The 24,361-nt window shown below is 37.0% G+C and overlaps 1 protein-coding gene across 2 annotated transcripts in view; it reads left to right on the top strand.

Moving 5' to 3' along the window:
• SPSB4 (splA/ryanodine receptor domain and SOCS box containing 4) overlaps positions 1-24,361 on the top strand; it is a 95,711-nt gene that overhangs the window by 46,986 nt on the left and 24,364 nt on the right. The window lies entirely within an intron of this gene.

Raw genomic sequence — 24,361 nt, 5'->3', positions numbered from 1 at the left:
GTATTAAAGTATGCAAAGTTTTAGTGGAGCAAGAAAAGATCTAACTTCAAAATATTTGATTTTTGAAATTTTGTAAAACAAGCCTTTATCTAATAGAATACTTTTTATGGGCATGGTGTTTGTTGTTGGTTTTGGAAATCAGGGTTGAAAATGTTTCGTTGATCTGAACAGAAAGGTTCTGAGCTTTTGTGCTTATTTAAAAGAAGCTATCCCTTTCACATAGGAGGACAGAAAGTTCTGGATTAGTTCTGATGTTGAACATTCCCCAGTGCATTTATGGAATTCTTCCTATTGATGATCTATTTTTACATCTGTATCAGTTTATTCAGCTCTGTCCATAAAAATCTAGTGCTTTGTGCATGTGAATGAGGGCAATCGGTATGCAGAGTTAGCTGTACCGACACAGTGGGAACCAGAGAAAATTTGTAGAGGCAGAGAATTCTTTAATCTCTTGTCTTCAGCCTGATCTAAGGGAAGTGATGTTTCCCGTTCCTACGTTTTGCTCAACATTCTTTAGTAAAGTAATCCCAAAGAAACAAGTGTGTGCTTTGGACTTCATGCAGACTTGAGTCTTGCTTTCACTGTAACACATGCTTTTGTGCTATTGCTTTAATGATGCAGCTATTACAGTGATGCATTTCTGTATACTGGAATGATAGGAGAGTGATGTGTGACCTTGATTTGTGACCCTTCTGTTCCACTTTTGGATTTGAAGCATCATGCCAGTAACATTGCTCTAGGTCGTAAAAGGCAACATTAATACACACACACACATAGTTCACAAACTCTTTTTTCTGCCAAAATGAAGCCAAAGGCCAGCTGCTACATGATCAGGCTTTTCAACTCTTAGCAGAAATGTATATTTTTTCCATACATGGATATGTGTCTAAATGCATGGACACACATTTTCCAGCTTATTTTTTAAAAAAGCTTACTACAAAGAAACCTTAGTTGGTCACCAGAGTTGGTCTAGATTTGCATGGAGGGGCTGCTTCTATATGTGCCTACAAGATCAGTTCAGGCTTTATGCCACACTGCCTTAATTCTTGTTTAAAATTACCCTTGCATTAATAAGTGTTGACTCAATTTTGGTTTTCTTCTATGAACTCTTGATAGGGTAGACTGAACCGAGCAAAACCACTTTTTGAAAGTGTACCTCTGGCTACAGCCCTGTTACCTGTATTCCCATACATTCCAGGTTCATATAAGATGTCTAAAACATTCTATGAACTTTCCCCTCTTTTATGTGTGAACTGTTATAAACTCACAAAAGCTTGGACCATTTAATTTTTTCTGCCTTAATAACTGCATTTGAGATAAACCCCTTCCCATCAGGAATTTTTTATCAATGAAATATTTGCAGGCACATTGTAACTGTAGTTTTAATGAAAATTCTACATCTTAAAATAAAGATGAAAGGACCAGATATTTTTATAGCACTTGGCTATAAGCTGGAAAGAACAGACTCGGTCTGCAAAAGCTGTTTGTGTTTCTTTGGGAAGTTGACAAAAGCTAGCTGAATAAAAACTGAACTGTAAGCAAACGGAAATGACCCTGAGCAATGTCATGTTTTGCTTGGTGAATAAAGAATATGGGCAACTTTATAGACAAAGCACACTTATTTCCCTAAAGAGCATGTCTGTCCAAACTTTCAGTAGCATGTTATGTAATAATATGCTTATTGTTTTGTTTTTCTGTTAGAGTTTACTTAAGGAGCAAAAAGAAAAAGTAAAAAGACTTTGAGAAAATTGTTTGCCTTAAATTTTAAAACAGCTTTGGTTTGGAAGAGACTCGGAATTTATTTTGCTTACTTTTTACAGTGGTTTAGTGCCTGTGCAATATTGTATGTATTTTTCTCCTAATACAGGAACCAGATCAAATTACCTGAGCATCTAGCTTGTTACCTAAGCAAATATGTGTCATATAAGAGCACAGACTTGGAATTTCCATGCCATTAGTGGGGACAGGAGGAATAGGATATATCTGCACTGTAGAATTAATTCAGTTTAACATCACTAACTGCCATGTCTCAATGCAATAGAATTATGAGATTAATAATCTGGGGGTTTTTTTAATCGTGTCAGGAGCGACTTGAGAAACTGCAAGTCACTTCTGAGAGAATTGGCCGTCTGCAAGGATGTTGCCCAGGGGACACCCGGATGACTTTGATGTTTTTATCATCCTTGTGGGAGGCTGCTCTCATGTCCCCGTATGAGGAGCTGGAGCTGATAGAGGGAGCTCATCTGCCTCTCCCTGGATTCGAACCTGCGACCTGTCGGTCTTCAGTCCTGCCGGCACAGGGGTTTAACTCACTGCACCATCGGGGGCTCAATAGTCTGGTGATGGGCCAGTTCTCTTTGGCAGAGCAGACCGAAGAGCCTGAAAACTATAGCTAGCTAGCTATAACTGAGCCATGGCAGTTAAATTGGTATCAAACAGCATTCATTCTACAGCTGAGATGCACCTTTGTTGCAACAGCTCCATTGATTGTGGGCATATTTCTGGGCACAATCAAAGTGGTGATCTTGAACTACAGATCTTTACATAGCTCAAGTCCAGGTTACTTGAGACTTGCATGTCTTCTGAGGTCCTCTGAGGAGGCATTTCTCTCTGTCCCACCATCTTCATATGTACATCTGGTGGAAATATAAAAGAGAACTTCTGAACCCTATACTCTAAATCTCACTTCCCTGGAAGGTTTTGTAAAAATTAAAATTATTTTTTAATTATTAAAAACTTCCCAAATTCTCGCCCATGACCCAGGCCACATTCTTTTTCTATATCTTTACCCACAAGCACAATTTTGTTAATTTTTGTACAATATTCAAATTAGCTTCCCAGGGAGGTTAAACTGACACCCTTCCTATGTTTGTTTTGCAGACAGGTGAGTACCTTTCTATTTTGACAGACCTTTGAAAACTAAATGCACAAGGTTCATGCCACCTAAACAATGTGTTGCACTTTCTATCAGTTATTTTTTTATTTTGGTGGTTTTACTTGGTTTTAATTTTTGATATTTAAACTAGTTTTTAACATTTATATTTTGTGAATTTTAATACTCATGTATGAGTTGACCTCATGTATAAGCCAAGGACAGGTTTTTAAGTCAAAATTCTGGATTTTGATATGGCTTATGGATAAGTCCAGGGTCATTCCATGAAGAAGGGAAAGTACCAATGCCACCTCAGGAGCTGCTGTAATCATTCCTTTCTCCAAGCATTCAAAAAGCCAGACACACCACTACAGCAGCGAGAGTAGCGTAGTAGTGCTTCTTTTAGATTTTGCCATGGCAGACCAAGCTCTTGCCTTTTGCAGCTCTACTCAAAAGGGGTGGTTTCTTTTGTTTCCCTTTTAATAAGAGGTACGGTACAGTATTCACACTAACTGGGAATATGTTGACTCAAGCTTTTGTGGGTTGATTTTTTTTACCAAAAACATCTAGATCTATACATCATTATCAACATCATCATCCCGCTTGTATCTCTTGTATAATGGGGTATGTGTTTTTATCTGTTGAAGCTGCCTTGAATCCCCCAAAAAGGAGGGATGATGATGATGATGAAGATGAAGAGGAAGAAAGATGAGTGCAATTATTTGGTATCCAAAACACAATGATGGTTTCTAAAGTAAATAATTACTTCTTTTTAAATTAACTACTTGGACATTGACCCATTGATCTGTGGGAACAAAATTATTCTACAAGGCAGTAGCTGAGCTTTTTAACTTGAGACACAGAACATGAGGTATATGCTGATTGAAAATTGTGGAAGGATTGCTGTTAAAGAATTAGAATCATTACAAAGCATTGGTGAAAGTTAAGGAATATGTATTCACAGCCAGACTTTGTCCTGTGGTTATTGCTGCAGTGGCCTTTTCTTTCCTTTACTGTTTTGTCTCAAGTACCCTCTAACATCTGAGAAAGGAAAATAGGCTTGAAACACTTTTTTTTTCCTGGGACCGTTAACAATATTTCAGGGAAAAGGTTCAAAAGAAAGTAATATACTTTTAGTTCAAGAAAATTAGATTGCACTTATATTATGGAGCAAGAATTGCATGAAGTAGCCGTAATTCTTGGTTTAGATGTCTAAAGGTTTCTAAAGAAATAAAATGATCAGAGTGCACGAAACCCAAAGTCTTGCTTGCCTGTATTGGCATTGAGTCATTGAATTAATTAGGAGATTTACAAAACTTTGATTGTGGGTTGGGAAAAGTTCCCGTTCTTGTCTCCATACATATTAGTAAACTGTTTCAGGAAGTCAAACTACAACTTATTTCCAGATGTGTCAATCCATTTCATATGTCCGTCCTATAAGTATGTGAAGTGGTGATTCTCCACAGTGCTGCTGTAATCATAAATGATATGGACATTAAATAAATTTGTTGCTCTAATCTGGCATGGATTGTATCACATTCTATTACTTGGACATGGTTGGACTATGCTGTCAGAAGTGACAACCCAAAACTCGATAAGTAGTGCTTGTGGTGTGTCTGTTAAGGTGTTCAAGGCATGATGTAAATGAGATTCCCTAACAAGTACAATTTAATAGGTCAAGGTAAAAATATAAGATTTGCAGAAGTTTTGAGTATTTGCTCGGTATTAACAACAGTGATGTCTCAATGTCAAGTTTTCCTTTGTAAAGGCAGTCTAAAATTAGTTCAAAATAAATAAAATATTTCCTGTTTATACTGATACTGACCCAATTTTGAGCTCCCATAAATGCAATATTGAAAAGAGTAATATTTTCATTGTGTTCAAATATTTACTCAAACATTGTTTTATTTCTCTGATAGCATCTTTAAAATCGAAACAATTTTATTATTCAACTTCCCCATGCCCAGCCTGTATTCACTTGGTTTTCTTATTTTATTGGACTGTAGGACTTTGGGAGACTGGGGCTCCTTCCACAAAGCTGAATAAAATCCCACATTATCTGCTTTGAACTGAAATATATGGCAGTGTGGACTCAGATAACCCAGTTCAAAGCAGATACCGTGGGATTTTCTGCCTTGATATTCTGTGTTATATGACTGCATGGAAGGGCCCTGTGACTTGAATCCCCACTTGGCCACAGACACTTACTGACAGACCTTGGGCCAGTCATTCCCTAACTTTGAGAGGAATTCAATTGCAAACCCGTTCTGAACAAATCTTGATGGGAAAACTTTGTGGTAAGTTCAGCTTAGGGTCGCCATATGTTGAAAAGGACTTTAAAGGCCATAACAATGCCCCTTTCATAATTGTATCCACATGAATGCTTGAAAAATGTTATTATGTGTTTTCTGTTTATTGAATGGGTATGGCCTAAAATCAAAGATGGGAAACTCTGGAGCTGGGGGATACTTTTCAGTTGCCCAAGTGCTCGAATACTTTTTTTTTTTTGCTTTTGTTTATTATAAAGCATGAATTTAGCTTTGTTCATTCATTCAATATTATTAAGTACTTAAGATTAAATTACAGTTATTGAAGTCTTGCTGAAGTCAATAAACAATTACATTCCAAAAAAAGTCAATAGAATCAGCTGAAAGTATATACAAAGGGTATAGTCAATGAAGGAAGGTAGTCCCAGAATTATAGAGATATGAGGGTAGCTAGTCAGGATGTGGTTACTGATATTTGGGAAAGACTGGGAAAGATTTTTTTTTTTTGCTTGCTTGTTTGCAGAAACACATGGGTTCCAGCCCTCTTCAGACAATAATGGACTCAGGTCCAAAAAGTGTCTATCTTCTTAGAGCTGATTAATAATTGCATAAAAATGTTTTTATTCCATTCAAGTGATTAGTTTCCTTTTCAATTGTGCTATATTGAAGTTAGAAATTTACCTCCAAATTTCAACAGCAAGTCATGTCACCAAATATTTTCCCCCTTGGTTTTGTTTGTACCAGAGAAGAGGACACATTTAGTCCACATAAAGCTTATGTCCCTCCACTTTCCCCACTGCTGGAAGCTCATGTACATACCTCCACATTCCCCACTACTGAAATAAATCTTCACAACTTATAACACCCAATACTATAATCAGAGGTGCTATATGTGTACTCTAACATTTTACTCTCAAAGTTTGTATCTAAAAGTAAAATCAGTAATTGGCATCTTGTAATTATATGCTGAAAGACTGATGATGACCATTTGTTGGTTGGTTGGTTGGTTGGTTGGTTTTCTTCCATGGTGGTTCCAAGACAGTGGATTAAAATTTACAAACAATTAAAACCACCATCGGTAAAGTATAAAATCATTTTTTTAAATGTAAAAAAGTTTTAAAACTTAAATGAAACATCCCAATAGATGTGAAGCAGTTCTTGTTTTGCTTCCAAAACATTCCTTGATTTGGAATCAAAGTTACTTGAGTTTGAAATTATTTTTAGGAAAATCTTTGGCCTGTTAATGCTGGAAAAGAGAAATAAAGGATGACAAAAATTCTATTACAAAAGATTTAATAACCCAACAATTACAAAAAAACCCATATTATAGTTGCTTGAATATTTATTGTTATTCCCTATAATGTGTTAACAGAATGAACCAGTTTGGTTACAAAACTGCTTCTGTTAACAACAGTGGACTTACTTGAATTGGTTACTAAACAGTATGTTCATGTTGTGGTTTTAGCATTAAGATACAGCTTTCAGGAGACCAGAGTTCAAATCTTCTTAGCCATGAAAACCCACTGCATGACCTGGCCAAATCACATTTGTCAGAGGAAGGCAATTACAAACCCCATCTGAAGAAATCTTGGCAAGAAAACCTTGTGATAGGGTTACCTTAGGGCTTCCATAAGTCATCAACAACTTGAAGGCACATAGCAACAACAGTGCTCATGTAAAAACCATTGATTCAATTATGTGTGCGCTGTAGTTAGAATTGACAATTGAATTTTGTTTACTATATTCCCAAATTCTCAGTGGACTGATATCAAGTTATTGTAAACATTGCATTTGTACAGTTCTTGAGACCAGCTTTGAAGACTTTGTTTCATAACCCATTCCTGTGGCTACAGGTACAGGTAGCAGAACCTACTTAGTGCTAGTGCTACAGATTTTTTTTTGTTTTTACTTATATCTAGGGCAGTAGTTCTCAACCTGTGGTTCCCCATGTGTTTTGGCCTACAACTCCCAGAAATCCCAGCCAGTTTACCAGCTGTCAGGATTTCTGGGAGTTGAAGGCCAACCATCTCGGGACCCGCAGGTTGAGAACCACTACTCTAGGGAGACTAATGTATTTCTTTACTCACCTTTTGATAGGTTAAAATTCTGTTTGTTAATCCAGCAGCCATTTAGTATATATTTCTTTTGTTTCTGAATTGGAATATAGCTGCTAATTGTCTTTATGCAAACTGTTACTGTGTTTTACTGTCATATGTGAGCCTTATCTTAGTGTAAATAGTACAGTTTATAGGCAGAAAAAGAGGATTAATAAAAATTAAATCAAAAGCTTATTCATAATGGGGGGGGGGGGTCTAATTTACTCTTTTGTATCTGTGCTAAGTCAAAATAACCAACAGAAGAAAAGGATGCTTCAGTTGCAGTAGTTAGCTTGAAACTCTTCACTTTGGCAGCGGAAAAAAAACAATACTGCCACATATTGAGCATCTTGTAAGAATTTCTTGGAATCTGTTTTTTGTACGGGCAGTTTCTGGAAGTATGCAAGGACAAATAGTGATAAATCCCTTTGCAGTATGTTTGTCAAGTGGATTTCATGAATGAACTTACTGTATTGTGTTCTTCTGCCCTTGTGGGTGGCAAGTAATAGATAATGCATTCATATATATTCAACAGCTTATCAGGACATCCTTTTCAAAGTCTTTGGTGAAGGTCAGCTCCTCTGTTATGCTGGTGCTAATTATTTTTCACCACACTAGATTTTAAAGACTCCAACTGATTTGCACTGCTGTGCATAATTGCCTTTGACATATGCCTTTCTTTTTTGTCTATTTTATTGTTGTGCTAAAGAAAGTGGTGTTTGATGATGAAGGATATTTGTAACCTGAGAAATGTTTCTGAGCACATTTGCTTTATGCCAGTTTCTGAATTACTGCCTTGTAATAATTAGCTAGAAAGCTAGTGTAGTGGTTTAAGTGCTGGACCATGAAACCCAACAGTCAAGCTTGGGCAAGTCATATATTCTTAGTCTCAGAGGAAGGCAAAGGCAAAATCCCTATGAACAAACTATGCCAAGAAAAATCCATGTTAGGTTCACCTGAGGGTTTCCATAAGTCAGAAGTGACTTGAAAGCACACAACACCAATACTAACTGCTACAACAGTGTTGTGGAATATTATTGCTCTACAACTTTTTTCCTTTTTTGAAGCCATGATGTATTTTTGCTTCACAATTTATGATAGATAGTAGAACTTGATTCTTATTCTTTCCCCCTTAAACCATTTCAGCAAGTAGTAAAGTAACTGTTTTCCCCCCTTTAAAATTGGATCCTGTTTTGCTATGAATCTTAAGATCCATTCATTTGAATGGAAGAGTCTCTTCAGTGAATGTAGACCTGCTATTTGATAGTTTGTTTTTGGTTGCTTCAGAATTAAAACAAAAACAAATAAGGCAGCATGAAGGGAAATACTGCTGCAGTGCTTTTTCCCCACTTTGGCATCATTGCTATAGATATTCCTTTGTTAACTAGGTAGAATTTTCCTGAGCATGACCCCTTCAACAGAAAGTTTGGTACAAGGGATGAAATAACATGGAAACAATAGGAAAGAGTTTTCACACTGTAACAAAAACATCTAAGCCTTTTCATCAAAATAAACAATGTTTTAGGAGATAAATACTTCTTGTAATTATTTGTATTTTAAAAGCTAATAATTTAAACAGAATTGCTTTCAGTTATCTCCCTGTAGTATTCAACATGATGGATGTGGTGGTTGGTGGGGATAACCAACAACTTGCTATTAACTTTCAGCATTTTTATAGTACAGTTGACCCTCCATTTCCACGATTCCACATTCATTGATTCAACCATCCATTGCTTGAAAATATTCAAAATAATAATCCAAAAAGCAGATCTTGATTTCCCCATTTTATATAAATGATATCATTTTATTTTGGCATTGTATGTAATGGGACTTGAGCATCCACAGATTTTGATATCCACAGAGGGTCCTGGAACCAAACCCCAGTTGATACCAAGAGTCCATGGCACTACAGAATCTGCAAAACTGGATGTTAATAATAACCATAAAACACTGCTTGTTTTATGAATTTTATTTCTTCTCACACTTAATTAACACTGATCTCCTAAAGCTTGGAAGTACCCCATGAACATAGCATAGATCCAGGTATAAGGTTAAATTCTCTATTCCTTCCCAGATTACACCAAGGGCCCTTCCATACAGGTCTTGCATTCGAGACCTGTCTTAGTTTTACTTGAGGTGTCCAAATAATGCCTCAGTTACAACTAAATTAGAGAAAATTGGGATATTCCAGTGTGCTTAAACATCTGGAAAGATCTAGGCCTTAAGCTAAGGTCCAGATCTTTGCAGGTGAGGGCCCTGTGGAAATTGATTCCTGAGACTGCTTTCACAGCTCCAGAGGTCAGTCCCCACAGTGATCCTGCTTCTTCAGGCTCAAAGAACCTGAAGGAGCAGGATGACACCACTCCCCTCCCATCCCACCCATTTTTTCTCAAAAAACCCTACCTGCGGGCCCTACCAGCAGTGCAGATCACTCCAGAGGGCTCTCTTGATGTGCAAAAATGACACATCAGGAGGTGTGTGTGTGTGGGGGGGGGTACCTCCTGGCACGTCATTTTTGCACATCAGGAGAGCTCTTTGGTGGGGCCTGTACTGCTGATGGGCCTCTCAGGTAAGTGTTTTTTTGGGGGGAAATGGGGTGGGGATTGGTCATTGCTGGTTGCATCTAGCCTCCCTCCCAGAGAAAGTGCATGGTTTGGGTTCAAGGTGTAGACTCAATCCCAGAAGGAACTGAGATTTAATATGCTAGTTTCTCTCTGGATTTAGTACTGTCTGGAAGAGCCCTCAGTGGAATAAACTGAATTTGCTAGTCAGAACTAAATCAAATCCCATAGATTATAATGGGATTACACTAGGTAGAATTGATGTGAAATGTAGCTTATAGCCTAAAAGATGAACATGGCTTTTGGGGTCGTGTAGTTATCATTCACTTTGGTCTTAGAAACACTTGCCACTGTTAGATTTAATAGACTTAAATACAGTATTCATATATATTTGAGGAACAGATTTTGGTTGCAGTGTCAATGTGTTTGGAATAAGTAAAATATGTCTTCAATTACCAGTGTTTCTTAGACAAGGGTGGGCAAATGCATCCCTTCCCTTGTTTTGAGATGGCAGTTCCTATAATCCATGTTTGCTATGTACACTGGGGCTGATAGGAAATCCAGGCCAGCAACATCTGGAAGATCACAATTGCCCTTGTGTGTGTATGTGTGTGTGTGTGTGCATGATAATTTGAGATATGTACATGTTTTTGGTACAGGAGTATAGTCTTTATGTATTTTTTTCATAAGAAGACATATCCCTTCTTGTAGTTGTCTATAAATAGGGTCTGAATAAGCTAACTAAACAAGAATTTCATATTAAGCAAACAAAGCCTGCAAAAATTATTTCTTTGCTTGGTGTCAAGAGATTTCTTTGTGTTTTTGAACAAGCTAGTGTTTGTGTGCGCTATTAACATATGCTGCATGAGTCTCATGCTGTCTCTTGACTCCAAATGTTCGTGTATGTTTGTAAAAGTCAAAGGTTCTGATTCCTGCGTTTAGCTTATTTGTAGAATAACTATAAATGTCTAATAGCACCACCAGTACACATTTTTGCTAGTTTGGTTCATTCTAAATTCTCCTCATTCTTAGTTAAGCATCTTGGGAAAAGGAAATAAATTAGTCTCTTACTCCAATGAGGTAGATTCAGCAAACTTGACAGTGAAAATATTTTTAATATATAGCAGAAACTGTATGCTGCTGAATATCTTTTCTAGTATTCTAATAATTTCTGCTTTTCATTCTCGTCTCCGTTGGCATTTCTCAGTAAAATAGCTTGTGGTCAACTTTTTAAAAGGGACCGTCAAACCCATGTTATACATATATTAATTCTGGCAGAGCCTTCATAAACTCAATAAATGTGTTTAATTATAGATTTTATTTGGTCTGTTTCATTGTATCATCCAGAGTCTTCTCTAGATTGTATAGGCTTTTCCCAAAGGAACATCCTGCTGAATAATGTTTGTAGTCTCATGTAGCAAGTTGTAAGCCACTCTTCATGGAGCTTTATAGTGTAGTGGTCTGAGTATTGGTCCATGACTGGAGAACAGGGTTCAAATCCCCACTTAGCCATGAAAATGCACTGTGACCTTGGGCACGTCACACATCCTTAGCCTCAGAAAACCCTGTGAGAAGGTCATCATAGAACTGGACTTGGAGGCTAAAAAACAAAGCCTTTACATTTGATACATCAGTGGACCATTTACCATTTTTAATGCCAATTTAATATGATGTGTGGTTTTGAAAAGAAAAGAGTATTTGCTGCACTTCAGTTTTGAGACATTTTATTGAACTCCCTTATCTGTTGAAAATGAATGTATTACAGGTAAGAACCAACATGAATCCATAGGAAAATTCATTTAGCTGATTTTTAGAAGAAGTTATATGTACGTTTTGGAAAAACCCTGTGCATTTCCCAGATCTTTATTTCTGAATCCACTGCAGCATCTCTCACGGCTGAATTGGCAAGCTCCTATGAAGTTTTAAAAAATGACTTGGCAGTGATGTTTTGCCTGTGAATATTACTTTGGATTCCAGCCTTTATATTGTCTAATTAACAGAATCAATGTTTTATAAACAGTGAAATTTATTCAAAAGTAGTACAGAGGTGTCAACTATATTGGCAGTTGTGTCCATCCACAACACAGAAGATGGATGGACAGACAGAGATGATAGATATGAATACATATCTCCACATCTACATCCATCTCTATCTAGGCTGTCCATTTCCAAAAGATATCAACACACTCAAACAAGATAGTAAAGCATCTGGAAAAAAGGGGCACATTTACACTGACCATTTAAGGCAGAATGAAACCAGCAGAGGAGGAAACAGTTCAAACATGGAGATGATCACACATCAAGCCGTGGAACTGGGTTGGGGTCTGGGTCGTGCTTCTATGCACCAGAAAGGTCAGCTTCGACATGGTTCCAGGATCCACAGCATACCTGGCTTCATGGCTATGGAGGATTTAGGGTTTGTTTAACCTCCCTCCACTTCCACAATGTACATGTTCATATCACCAGAGTGCCTGTTCCTTAATCAGTTTCACCATGAGATATGGTTTGCACCTAGGTTAACTGCTACACATTACAGGCCCCATTTTGGCTTATCCTCTCAATTTTATTTATCCTGGTTAAAGCCTTTAATCTGTGTTGCTGCACACATTCATGCAATGTATCATTTAAACACTGTATTTTTGAGCTGCCTTCAATCTGCACAAGGCATCAGTGTAGATGTGCCCCAGGTCTTATCAGGAATGATTGAGCGAGCTGAGGACATTTAGCCTGGAGAGGAGAATTGAAGAGATGATATGATAGTCCCTAGAAGGGCTGTTATAGAAAAACAGTTGTTTTCTGCTGCTCAAACATCCAGGATCAAACAAGGGCATTCAAATTACATGGAGAAGATTCCAATCTGTTTGACTGTTGAGTAGACCTTGGAGGATGGTTTCACTTTTCCTCATTAAAAGATTTTGGCAGGTGCTGGATGGCCACCTCTCAGGACTGCATGAGCTGTGAATTGCAATATTGCACTGACAGGATTTTGGATTAGGTGGCCATTAAGATCCCTCCCAGCTCTGTGATTTTGTATCTATATCCATATGTAACAGAGTTACTCAGTAATACATAACAAAGGAAGCAGACCCAAATCTGTGAATATACAATGTTTAACAGCAAATAGACACATAAATAGATATTTTATACAATTACTAACAGGCAAGTGTTGGGAAATTTATGATAGGAGTACTGTTTCATCTTGAAGTATCCTCAGGTTCATAGTTTCCTGAATTGAATCATCTCTTGTTTCAGATCGGTTGATGCTTACAACTGTTTCCTGAAACTTTCCCATGGTTAACTTTAGAGTGCCAGGTGTTCAGCAGCAATTATTGCAGACAGATGTCACTCATTGAGAGGTCTATTAGCTGTTCTGTACTTGTATACATCTGCCTGATGACAAATATATACAGGTTGAGTTTACCCTAGACGAAATTCCAAAATCGTTTACATGAGTGGCTGAAATAGTAAACCTGGTTCAATGTATACAGACTTTGTTTCATGCACAGAATTAATAAAAAATACTGCATATAAAATTATGTTTAAGCTTTGTGTATAAAATGCATATGAAAGATAAATGAATTTCATGTTCAGACAAGAGCCGATATCTAAGATACCTTGTTATGTATATGGAAGTACTCCAAAATTTGTAAAGGAAAAAAATCATAATACGGAACAATACTGGTCTCAAGCATTTTGGGTAAGGAGTACTCCATCTATAATGTATTAATTTATCCCCATTTGCTGTTAAGCATTATGGCCTAAATCCAATTGCTAATTCCAGATAGAATAGATAGACTCACTGGATTAGAGGCATCCACTTAAGTATCAAATTACCCTTCAATAATTGAGTCTGTGGGTTTAATAATCTTACATGAGACTAACAATTGAATATAGGTTTCTTTATTTGCACATTTTGACTTGCTTACCTAACTCTGAAGCTTTGAATCTTCGTACATGGAAAGCTTTGATTTTATCTGGTGTGTTTTTAACAACTGTTTATTTAATGTTTTGTTTTAATGAATTTGTTGAATGTTTTTATGATTGTGATGGCACCAAATGGTGCTTGCTGTGAGGCCACCCTCAGTCCCCCCTCGGGGGTGAGAAGGGTAGGGTACAAATTAATGAAACAAACAAACAAATAAATACATTTTATCATGTTTATGTTTAGTTGTCTATGCTAGTAGACAATACATAAAACCTATGCATTTCAATTTGTCTTTTCTGCAGAAGTAGCTAAAGGGAGAGGGAGGGGAGAGAGAAAACACCTCTATATTTTGGAATTGAGCACCCCATATTAGCTAATAGAGTTGAAGCCTATTTTCTTTGAATACATTTAATGACATTACATACTTTTAGTATTTGTAATTAAACATTCTATTACTGTTGTCCTTTTAGATTTTTCTGACTAATTAGCCACCCTCTGGTCAGGCAGCAGCTTTCCTCCCCCAATAACAGATGTCATGGTTTCTTTCTCTCCCTCTATTTTATGGATGAATGGAAGTAGTGTACGCTTTTCAAGTCTCAAAAAGCATTAAATTACTGTCAATGTCTGTTTAATTACACTTAATCCCATCTATGATGAGAAAGTAGTATTTAAAATCAGTTATGTTTTATTTAAACTTATGTATGTATACATGTCAATACAGCAATCAGAAAGTCACCAGAAGAGGAAAAAGCCAGCCAATTAGTTGCCCATATTTTTATAGAAAAGGAATTCTGAGACTGAGGCCCCTTCTACACTGTCCTTATATCCCAGGATCTGATCCCAGATTATTTGCATTGAATTGGATTATATAAATCTCCACTGCCATATAATCTGGGATAATCAAATAATCTGGGATCAGATTCTAAGATATAAGGACAGTGTAGACGGGGCCTAAGATATCATTATCTCAAATGTTGCTGCAATTAGCTGCAAAGTTCATTATTTAACTTATTGCCCTAATTTTGACAGTTTTGAATCCTTTTTGAATGGTTTGCAAACCATTTCTTTTGCCTACATGCCAGGGCAGGATTTTCCCTGATATAAGAAAGAGGGAAAACAATGCCTTGCTTGTATCTATATAAAAGTAATGGCAACATTAAACTAGGTTTCCATGAGTGCTGACATAGATGTATTCTTGGGTAGGTTTGGAGATAAACAGGGTGAAGATCATAGTCTGAATCCTATTATTAGTTTCAGTTAGAGTTGGACCATTACACCAATAGAATTTGCTTGCATGTGAGCTCCCGATTCAAAAATGTGTTAAATAGATCTATTCTAGTTGGGACTAACAAAACAAAATCACTATCAGCTGTAGACAGCATAGTCAATGGTGAAGGATAATGGCAGTTGCAGACAACAGCAACTAGGAGATCATTCTCTGTCTGTGAACCTATATGATTGAAGTAACTGAGGCAAATGTGTAACTGAGTAGAATCATAGAGTTGAAAAAGACCTTGTGGGCCATCCAGTCCAATCCTCTGCCAAGAAGCAGGAAAATTGCATTAAAAGCACTCCTGACTGATGGCCATCCAGCCTCTGTTTAAAAGCCTCTAAAGAAGGAGCTACCACCACACTCCAGGGCAGAGTGTGTTTACAGTGGAATATGCAGAAAATGCTTCAGCTATACTTCATAAAAAAGAAAATGAGACTGTTTAGCAAGCCTAGTAAATGCTGATTTATTATCAGTAAATGTTTGATTTTTATATCTATTTTATATACCTATATATCCGGGGTTGTATAAAAATTTCTAAAGCTAAATGGGGTCACAGTGGAAAAAGTTTAAGAAGCATGTTGTTTTAAAATACATTTATGTAAGAGAAGTGTCCTCAATTATACCTGGTTTTTCCAATTAGTTCACTGAACAGAATGGTGATCAGTTCCGATTGCATAGACATCCATCCAGGTAGTAAAAGAATGCATTAAATCTCCAGGGGTTACATAATTTTTACTTACTGATTAGATTCAATGGTCTACTCCAGCAACAGCACCCAGTGAATATGAGATGCTAGCCATGGTTACCTTTGAAAATAAAAGATGAGGTGGGCATGCCAATCAGTACACTCAGCATGGTAACTATGGAACTGGGTACTGTTACATCTGTACTACTGTTACAAGTATAGGAAGTTACAAACATTTCACTTACAAATGACTCATAGTTAAGGATGGGGGTGAGACAACAGGAAGTTAGAGAAATCAACCCCTAGGAAGGGATATTAACTCCTGAAAGAGTTATCATGGGAAAAAGATGTCTCCACAGAAGCTTTATCATCAATTCTTGTTTCCACAACAAGCCACATTTTTCAGAATCCAATTATCTAAGGGACAGAAAATCACCTGAATAGACACAGACAGCACAGCAAACACCACAAGGCTGTTAACCCTTTGCTATGCTATCCAAAGCATGGGGGGGGGGGTTACACTTAAATGTATCTGTTCTGACTTGCATACAAATTCAACTAAGAAAAAGCCTGCAGAACCTATCTTGTTCGTAACTTGCAGGCAGCCTGTACTTGGATTTATACTGTTCTTCAGAATACTTGAATTTGGATTTTCACATCTCAATGCAAATGCTTAAATTGTTGTTTTACTAGCTGCAATGTACAACTGGTTTTCCAGCTGGCACTCTCCCATTTTTCTGTCAGTATCAAAAATAATCACAAATCCCCCCTGTTGGAGTTTAAAAGCCTGAACTTCTGCATCTCTTAGATAAATGGCCTCATAATTGACAGCCTTAGGTAGGAATAAACAAGTTAATGCTCTTTATAGCTATTCTTTCTGATAATAAAACAGCAACTTGCAATAGCAGATGTGTTTCCACAATGAATAGGACATGGTGCAAATAATGAACTTCCTGCCACTTATCTTTTATTGCTACTGTACTTTTAGTTTTTTCAGTTGGGAGGTTTGGGTACACAAATGCCAAATGTGGAAACACAGAAATGGATATGACCAGGGAGAAAATTAAGTGAGCAACAAACCATTTTTCACACAGCATCACAATTTATATTGGCTATTTAATACTGAAAACAGCTTTGAACAGAATGTTGAAGAACACAGTGAATGCAAACAACATGTATTTGTAAATTTAAGACAATAGATTTATATATAAATGTACATAAAGTTGAAGAAGGGTGTTTTGTTTGTGTTTCTGAAGTTAAGTGTGTAGGCAATGTCTTTGAGTAAGATTGTGTGCTTTAACTTGCTCTTAAATTATCTTGTTTTACAGTAAGTTGAAAGCAGTATTAAGGGCCTATTCACACAGGCTTAATTTCAGCAACTCCCCCCCCCCCCCCACTTTTGCCACAGAACCCACCGGCTCCCATCAGACACATTACAAGTACTGCTTGGGCAGCTCAGGGGTGGAAGTAGAAAAAAACCCTGCTTCCACCAAAAAATTGCTGGTGGTGGATGACGGAAGGCTCCCGGTCTTTCCATAAGGAAAGATAGGTTGGACCAGCTCAAAGAGGCTTCCCCCATGTGATGAGGTAGTGGGGACGGTGGGACATCCTAGAAACCCAATGCTTCATCTGAAACAAAAAAAGAGGGGGGTTGCCTCCTGTAAGAAAGACTGCAAGGAGTGGGCCAACCAGTTCTCTTAGTGAAGAGAGTCCCATAATTTGGGAGCAGCCACCAAACAGGCTGCTCCATAATCTTGTATCCATCCTCACCAGATATGCTGGGGACAGTGGTCAGCCTGAGGTAAATCCTTTCCTCAAAGAACATGGGTCGGCTCATAAAAAAAAGCTGTGATTTTTTCAAATAGTCTGGAATCAAGATAGCTTGCAAAGACTTTCCTTAAAAGTGATGGTTTTAAATTACAATGTTCATATTAGTCGAGAATTGGATTGGGAAATGAAACCCATGTTCAAGGAAACATTGTGTAGAATTTTCTTTCAGGTAATACATGCATAATAACTGCCTTGTGAGGTCCAGTTGGGTTTTTTTCCTCTCTAAATTCATTATTGCATGTGTTTATGTGGAGAAAAAACAATCTTTTTATCATTAATTTTTTTCCAAACTTGTTTATTTTTGTTAGGCAGAGTTGTTAAAAAATAGCTGGCTAAGTATTCTTAAAAATAGTGAAGGGAGTGGGGAGGGAATGCTGGCAGGATAATGCTATATATCACCCCCCCCCCACACACACACACACACCTTTTGCTTTTTTTTAAAGCCAGAAAGCTTAGTTTGGGATATGGCCAAACTAAACAAATTTGACTTTGGTTTTACAGTATGCATGCCTCTGTTCTCAGTTGCTGAAAAATGAAATACTTTCCACTTCTTTCCTTCCTATTAAAAAACACACACATTGGGACAAATGCTGTCCATGGCATGAATGTTTTAGCAACACCTTTCTGTAGTTATGTATAATGGCTTGTCTATTATGCCTGCAACCCACATTTTAACTAAGATTCTCCAATGCATAAGAGTAAACTCATGTGCATAGTAGCAAGAATTCAGAATGACTGGCTTGGTTGATTAGTTAATGTGCACAAAATGAGATCACTGTGGCTTTGGCCCACAAAGCTTGTGAAGTTCCTGAATAATACATGATCATTTGACTGACAGCTGTTTTAATAGGCCATGTGTCAGACTAAGCCTTGAGCTGCCTAACTAGCTACAATTTTAGGGAAGGGCGTTTCAGTTTTTTTTAATGGTCATTAAATATCATGTACTCACTAACATTTCTTTTAGAGGTCAGCTAATGGGATTATGGATATTGTTTGCCATATCCACATCAATAATGCAGTATGAGAGTCTTGAAAAATTGATTTTACTGCTCAGAGAGAACAGCAAAAAGCAGCGTTTGAAGTCACAAGAGATTTGTGATCATTCAATTTTAACATCAGCCCTAATTACAGCTGCTGAGTGGTGACTAAATTTTATAATCCTATGGATTACTGCTTGGAAATACTTTGGAATTGTGATATATGGAACAAAGCTGATGATGACTAAATATTTTGGGCATTCAGGGTGATGTGTTTGATATATAAAATCCAAAAAAAGAAGAAGAGAGATTGACATTATTGAACATCATAATGTAGCATTGCTCCCACCAAATGATGAACTCTCCCTTAGGATCATTGGAAGCAACTTTATGACATTTAATGTTTGGCTTCAGCATTGCTTTGTATTGACTTGCAGTTAATCTCCAGGTTTTGGGATGGGTCTCTCATACTCATGCTTGTAATTGACAGTGATTTCAAATGGTATCAGTCAAAGCACATACCCTACTACTTAGCTATAGCTCTTTAATAGATCTGTGTTGAGTATCGTCCTTTTTAACTGGATGAAATATGGGACAAATAATGGATATATTTTGGCTGTCACATATGCATGCTGGTAGAGTAGAGATAGCTGGTAGAGTTTGCAATTTAGAGAGATTTACTGTAAGTATTGTGGTCCTCATAAATTATTCACATATTCAAGTAATTATGTAGGATCTAATAACTGTGTGTTGTCAGTGGCAATAAAATCACGATTTCTCTGTGACCCACAAACAAGCAAACAAACAAAACCAAGGAGTCACAATTATTTTATTTTTCATGACAAGTTTATTTATTTATTTATTTCAAACATGTATACCCTGTCCTTCTCAACCCCCGCGGGGGGACTCAGGGTGGCTTAAAACGGCAACAATGTCAACACATGCAAAACCACAATACAACATAACATAACAGAGCAGATATAAACATTGGGTTTAAATCCATTTAAAACATTATTATTACAAGTTATTTACAAGTTTGTTGTTTGAAGGCAAATGCAGATATGTGTGTGTGTGTGTGTGTGTTATATGTGTGTGTGTGTTATATATGTATATGTGTGTGTGTGTGTGTGTGTGTGTGTGTTTAGACCTTTGAGAGTGTAAAATTGTGCAGAATTATATCTATGAATGCTGTCGCTATGGCTCCAGATTACTTTTGATGACCACAGCTAAGAAAAATAACATGAATCATCCATCAGTTTATTGTAAAACAGTATAGACACTGTTGTAAATATATCCTGTCTGTAGAGATCCGATTCCAGTAACTGGTCTAAAAAAACTGCTGACATCACTAACGATAACTGAAAGTACTATCCTGAAAGAGAATAGGAAAACTCCAATGCTCACTCCAGCTTTTGGTTTGTAAATAATGCTCTCTTTGTATTGATGTACTTATGAAATAAATATATTCTGATTTAAAAAATAAAAAGGAAGACAATCATTTATCATAATCCAGACAGGGAAATACATGTTTGAATTCTACTCCTTCCTGCAGACAGCATTTGCATATGCACAGAAGTGGTTGAGTTTTCCCAGCCTTTCAGATCAGCTCTCCTCTTTTCCTCTTTTCCTTCCTTCCCTCCACAACCTTTTATAATTTTGATGATATGAGGAGAGGGGATGTTTTAATGTTTACGTCACTCTGGAATACTCTGCCACCTGAAGTCCGTGCCTTGCGGGACTTACCAGCTTTCTGCAGGGCATGTAAGACATACCTGTTTCGACAGGCCTTTGATTTTTGATATTGCTGTTTTTAAATTGTTTTTAAATTGTTTTTAAACTGTGTTAGATTTTAGCCATTCTTGTAAGCCGCTCCGAGCCCCAGGGGAGTGGCGGCATATAAGTTCGAATAATAAATAAATAAATAAATAAATAAATAAAGTCCTCCTTAAGAAGAGAACAATTGATGGACTGCTATTGGTCTGGACAAACTTTCTTATTTTACTCAATTGAAGCATACTGCTTAGGTCTTCCCTTAAGCATGATTTTCTGCAAGGAAATATTAAATAGCAGTGGGCCACTGTTTCAGTTGTGAGTTTAATTGGCTTTAAATCTTTGTTTAAATGGGGTGAAACTATGTGGTTGCCCAGATGTTATTGGATTCTAACTTCAAGCAGATGAACAACACTGGGAGTTGATGTCCAAGGATATCTGGAGAGCTGGACTTTGTCTGCCCAGCTCCTCTCCTGAAGAATATGGAATGCCCTTTTAACACAGGTTACTCTCATAATAACCATAACTACTACTTTCCAGATCAACATTCAACTCTCAAAATGGAAGACTTCACATTCTGCAGACAGACCAGCTCTTAGAAATGTTAATCTGAAGGATGATTTCCATGTGATGTATGAGCAATGACTAGCATTAGCCATATGATACATAACAGTACAATGTACACAACTGTGCCACTCAAAGAGTTCACATTTGAATTGACATTCTGGTTGCATCTATTGTAAATTTATACTCTTATCCACTCCATTCCACTCCCCTTCTCAAGTCAGAGTGACAGGCAGGATGGAAGCTGAGCTCATACAGGGAGGAAAGGTGTGGATTTCTTCTCTCTTAGGCTGGATCTGCACTGCTTTTTTGTGTCAGGAGCAATTCGAAAAACTGCAAGTTGCTTCTGGTGTGATAAAATTGGCAGAGTGAAAGGACATTGCCCAGGGGACACCCGGATGTTTTGATGGTTTCCCATCCTTGTGGGAAGCTTTTCTCATGTCCCCACATAGGGAGCTGGAGCTGACAGAAGGATTTGAGTCACTGACCTGTCAGTCAGCAATCATATCGGCACAAGGATTTAACCCTTTGTGCCATCAGGGGCTCCTGATCTACACTGCTAAATAATGCAGTTTGAACTGCATTGAACTGTATTATATGGGTCTACTCTACACTGGTCATATAATGGAGTTCAAACTGTATTATTTCGCAGTGTAGATCCAGCCTTACTGTTTGGGTATCTGATGTGGTGATATCGGTATGTTGCCTAATCTTTTATAAAAATCCCCCTTTTAAGTACAGTTAAGTAGTAAAAGTAATAAAAATTTCCTTTCCATTTTGGTGAAAGAACTGCCCATGAAATGTGTCTAATCTGCTGGCATTTGTACAGTGATTAAAATCCTGAACAGACAGGAAAAGTAGAATGTGAACCTGCATCACTTGTACTTATGCAATTGAACTGACAGTTGTTATGTTTGAAGTGCTGTCTCTGTAATGGAGTGTCCTTGAGCTGTCGGAACAATGAGCGGGTGTTCTCTTGTCAGAAGTAAACATTAAGCTTTCACTGCAGTTTCCTATTTTGCAGTATGTTCTTAGGACTCTAGTTACAGACCCAGGGCCAATTAGCTACTTAAGGTTAGTCTGAGAGTAAAATTGAATGTGGATGGACCAGGTGAACAGATATTGAATATAAATTATTCTTATATGTATATGCTCTGAGCCAAAGATGTTTTCCTTTTTTCATTTCCCTCCCTTTTCTAAATAATAATAATAACAACAACAACAACGACAACAAATTTATTCTTTGTGCTCTCTGAAATTGCACATATGGTAGTTTCTTGTGCAGTAAGTCTTGGAATCTTCAAGTCCATCCTTTGAGAGCCATGAACTACAAGCTAAAGTTCTACAGTTTATAGAAATAAAATTAGGGGTTTGCCTCCTTTTCAATTTCCATTCTTACAGAATTGCACAAAAATAGCTGTGTGGATTATCACCAACCATAGGGTACATTGACACTGACCCCGTTATCCTAAAGCAGGTGCAAATCAGTAAACCTGAGTTGTGTTTTAAACCGTCACTTTTTGGAAATATCTATTCAATAAAATAAAATTAAGCTAGCTGCTTTTCAATTGTGACATCTCACATAAATTATCTGGGATCGTCTGAGTTGACATAATGACTGTGTGGTATACGTGAAATTCACTGAGAGGGGGATGCATTCATATATATTTGGAATAGTGTATTTACCTTGTTTGGGAGAGATATGTTCCCTCAAGGGCAGTTGGGACTGGTGTGCAATATGTGGAATGAGTGCGCACAACTAAAGATAGGCAGTAGTTTTCCAGCGAAACCGAAGAATATATCAGTGCTGAATTTAGTTTCCGATCTGACTGAGAAGTCTATGCCAGTTGGGACTAGCAATTTGATTTCCCCCCAACTTTTGTCTATATAGAACATTGAAACATGTGTGCCTCTAACCAACAGCACCACTCATTTTGTCCTTCCTTTCTTCAAGAGTTTGGAAAGAAAAAAATTGAAATGCTTAATTAGGACTAAGATGAATTATTGATTTTTGTCTGATTTTGCACTTCTGTATTGATCTGTTTAATCATATCATGGGTATGGACAAGTTATTAATATGAACTTGATGATAGCGAGAGGGTTGATCCTTTTTAACATAACTATTCATCATTTTTCAGTTAACATTTTGAACGCAAAACATAATACCAAAGAATTTTAAGGCATCTTTCTAAAATGAAATAGTTTGAATTATGAATGGAAATTATTATTTGTCTTTTTTTCATGAGTAAGAACATGAAATGACAACAGTGTTCTCCTTGTCTGTAAAACAAGGGTTTTAAATTGAAAATTTTTGCATTTGTGAAAACAATGTATTTGCAAACTACATAAGTTGCAGTTTTATAGAATTATATTTTTAAAAGAAAAAGCAATTACTTGATTGTTTGCATCTTTTGGATCAAGGAGCCATTCCTTCTCTGTTTTGCTCTGAGTGATCTTTGCTTCACAAAGGAAGACAGGTTGTTTTGTGCAGACATTTTTGCTCAGTTTGACAAAAAGCGAAACACTTGTCTTGATTTTGTGCTGTAGGTTGAAAATCTCTCAATTTTATGTCAAGAAAAACATTTTTTTAGTCTTCTTCACACCTCTTGTTCAAGTATGGTAGTGCTTCTAAAAATTTATATAAGTCAAATATATATAAATATCCTCCACACAAAAAATTAAGAACATGTCCTCTATCTCTAGGCCAACATCAACTTGCCAACTGTCTCTTCTTCTTGACCTTTAAAGATTCAATAAGTATGCTGGCTACATGAGTGTGCCCTATCTTTAAGGAAAGTACACTCTTCATTTGCTGTGGTTTACTTGAATTGATTTCTTCCTGTAGTAAAATAGTCACAGTTCTATAATAAGATAGAAAATAAATAGAGATCAATCTTGCCTTAAAAGTTGGAGGAGGAAGATAGTCTTAAATTAAGCAACAGAATGACATTTTAACACTGAAGAAGGTGAATAAAAGGAAAAGGGAAAAAGAAGAAGCATAAATGCTATCAAAGAAAGCACTAGTTAAAAATAAAGGCGATAAGCAGCAACAAGTAAAACCACCAGAATAGATGTCCAAAGAACTTTTAACTGAGCGAAGATTTAAAAGAGACATGCACAAGAAATGGAAAAGGGCGGAAATCACCAAAGAGGAATTCAAACAAATAACCAATATATGTAGGGAAAATGTTCATAAGGCTAATTCACAAAATGAACTCAGACTTGCCAGAGAGATTAAAACCAATAAAGAGGGGTTCTTTGGTTATGTCAGTAGAAAAAGGAAGAAAAAGGAAATGGTAGGACCTCTGTGAGAAGGTGGTGAAATGCTAACAGGGGATAAGGAAAAGTCAAAGATGTTCAACACCTTCTTTGCCTTGATCTTATCACAAAATGAGATTGGGGTTCAACCTGAACTAGTAGAAGTAATTTCAGAACCACTGGCAATAATCTTTGAGAACTCTTGGAGAATAGGAGAATTCCCAGCAGACTGGAGGAGGGTAAATGTTCCTGTCTTAAAAGAATGGAAAAAAAGTGGACCCAG

The sequence above is a fragment of the Anolis sagrei genome, chromosome 3, assembly GCF_037176765.1.
Source record: "Anolis sagrei isolate rAnoSag1 chromosome 3, rAnoSag1.mat, whole genome shotgun sequence".
Classification (NCBI taxonomy): Eukaryota; Metazoa; Chordata; class Lepidosauria; order Squamata; family Dactyloidae; genus Anolis; species Anolis sagrei.
Note: the sequence above shows the minus strand (reverse complement) of the source record. Positions and strands in the feature narration are given on the sequence as shown.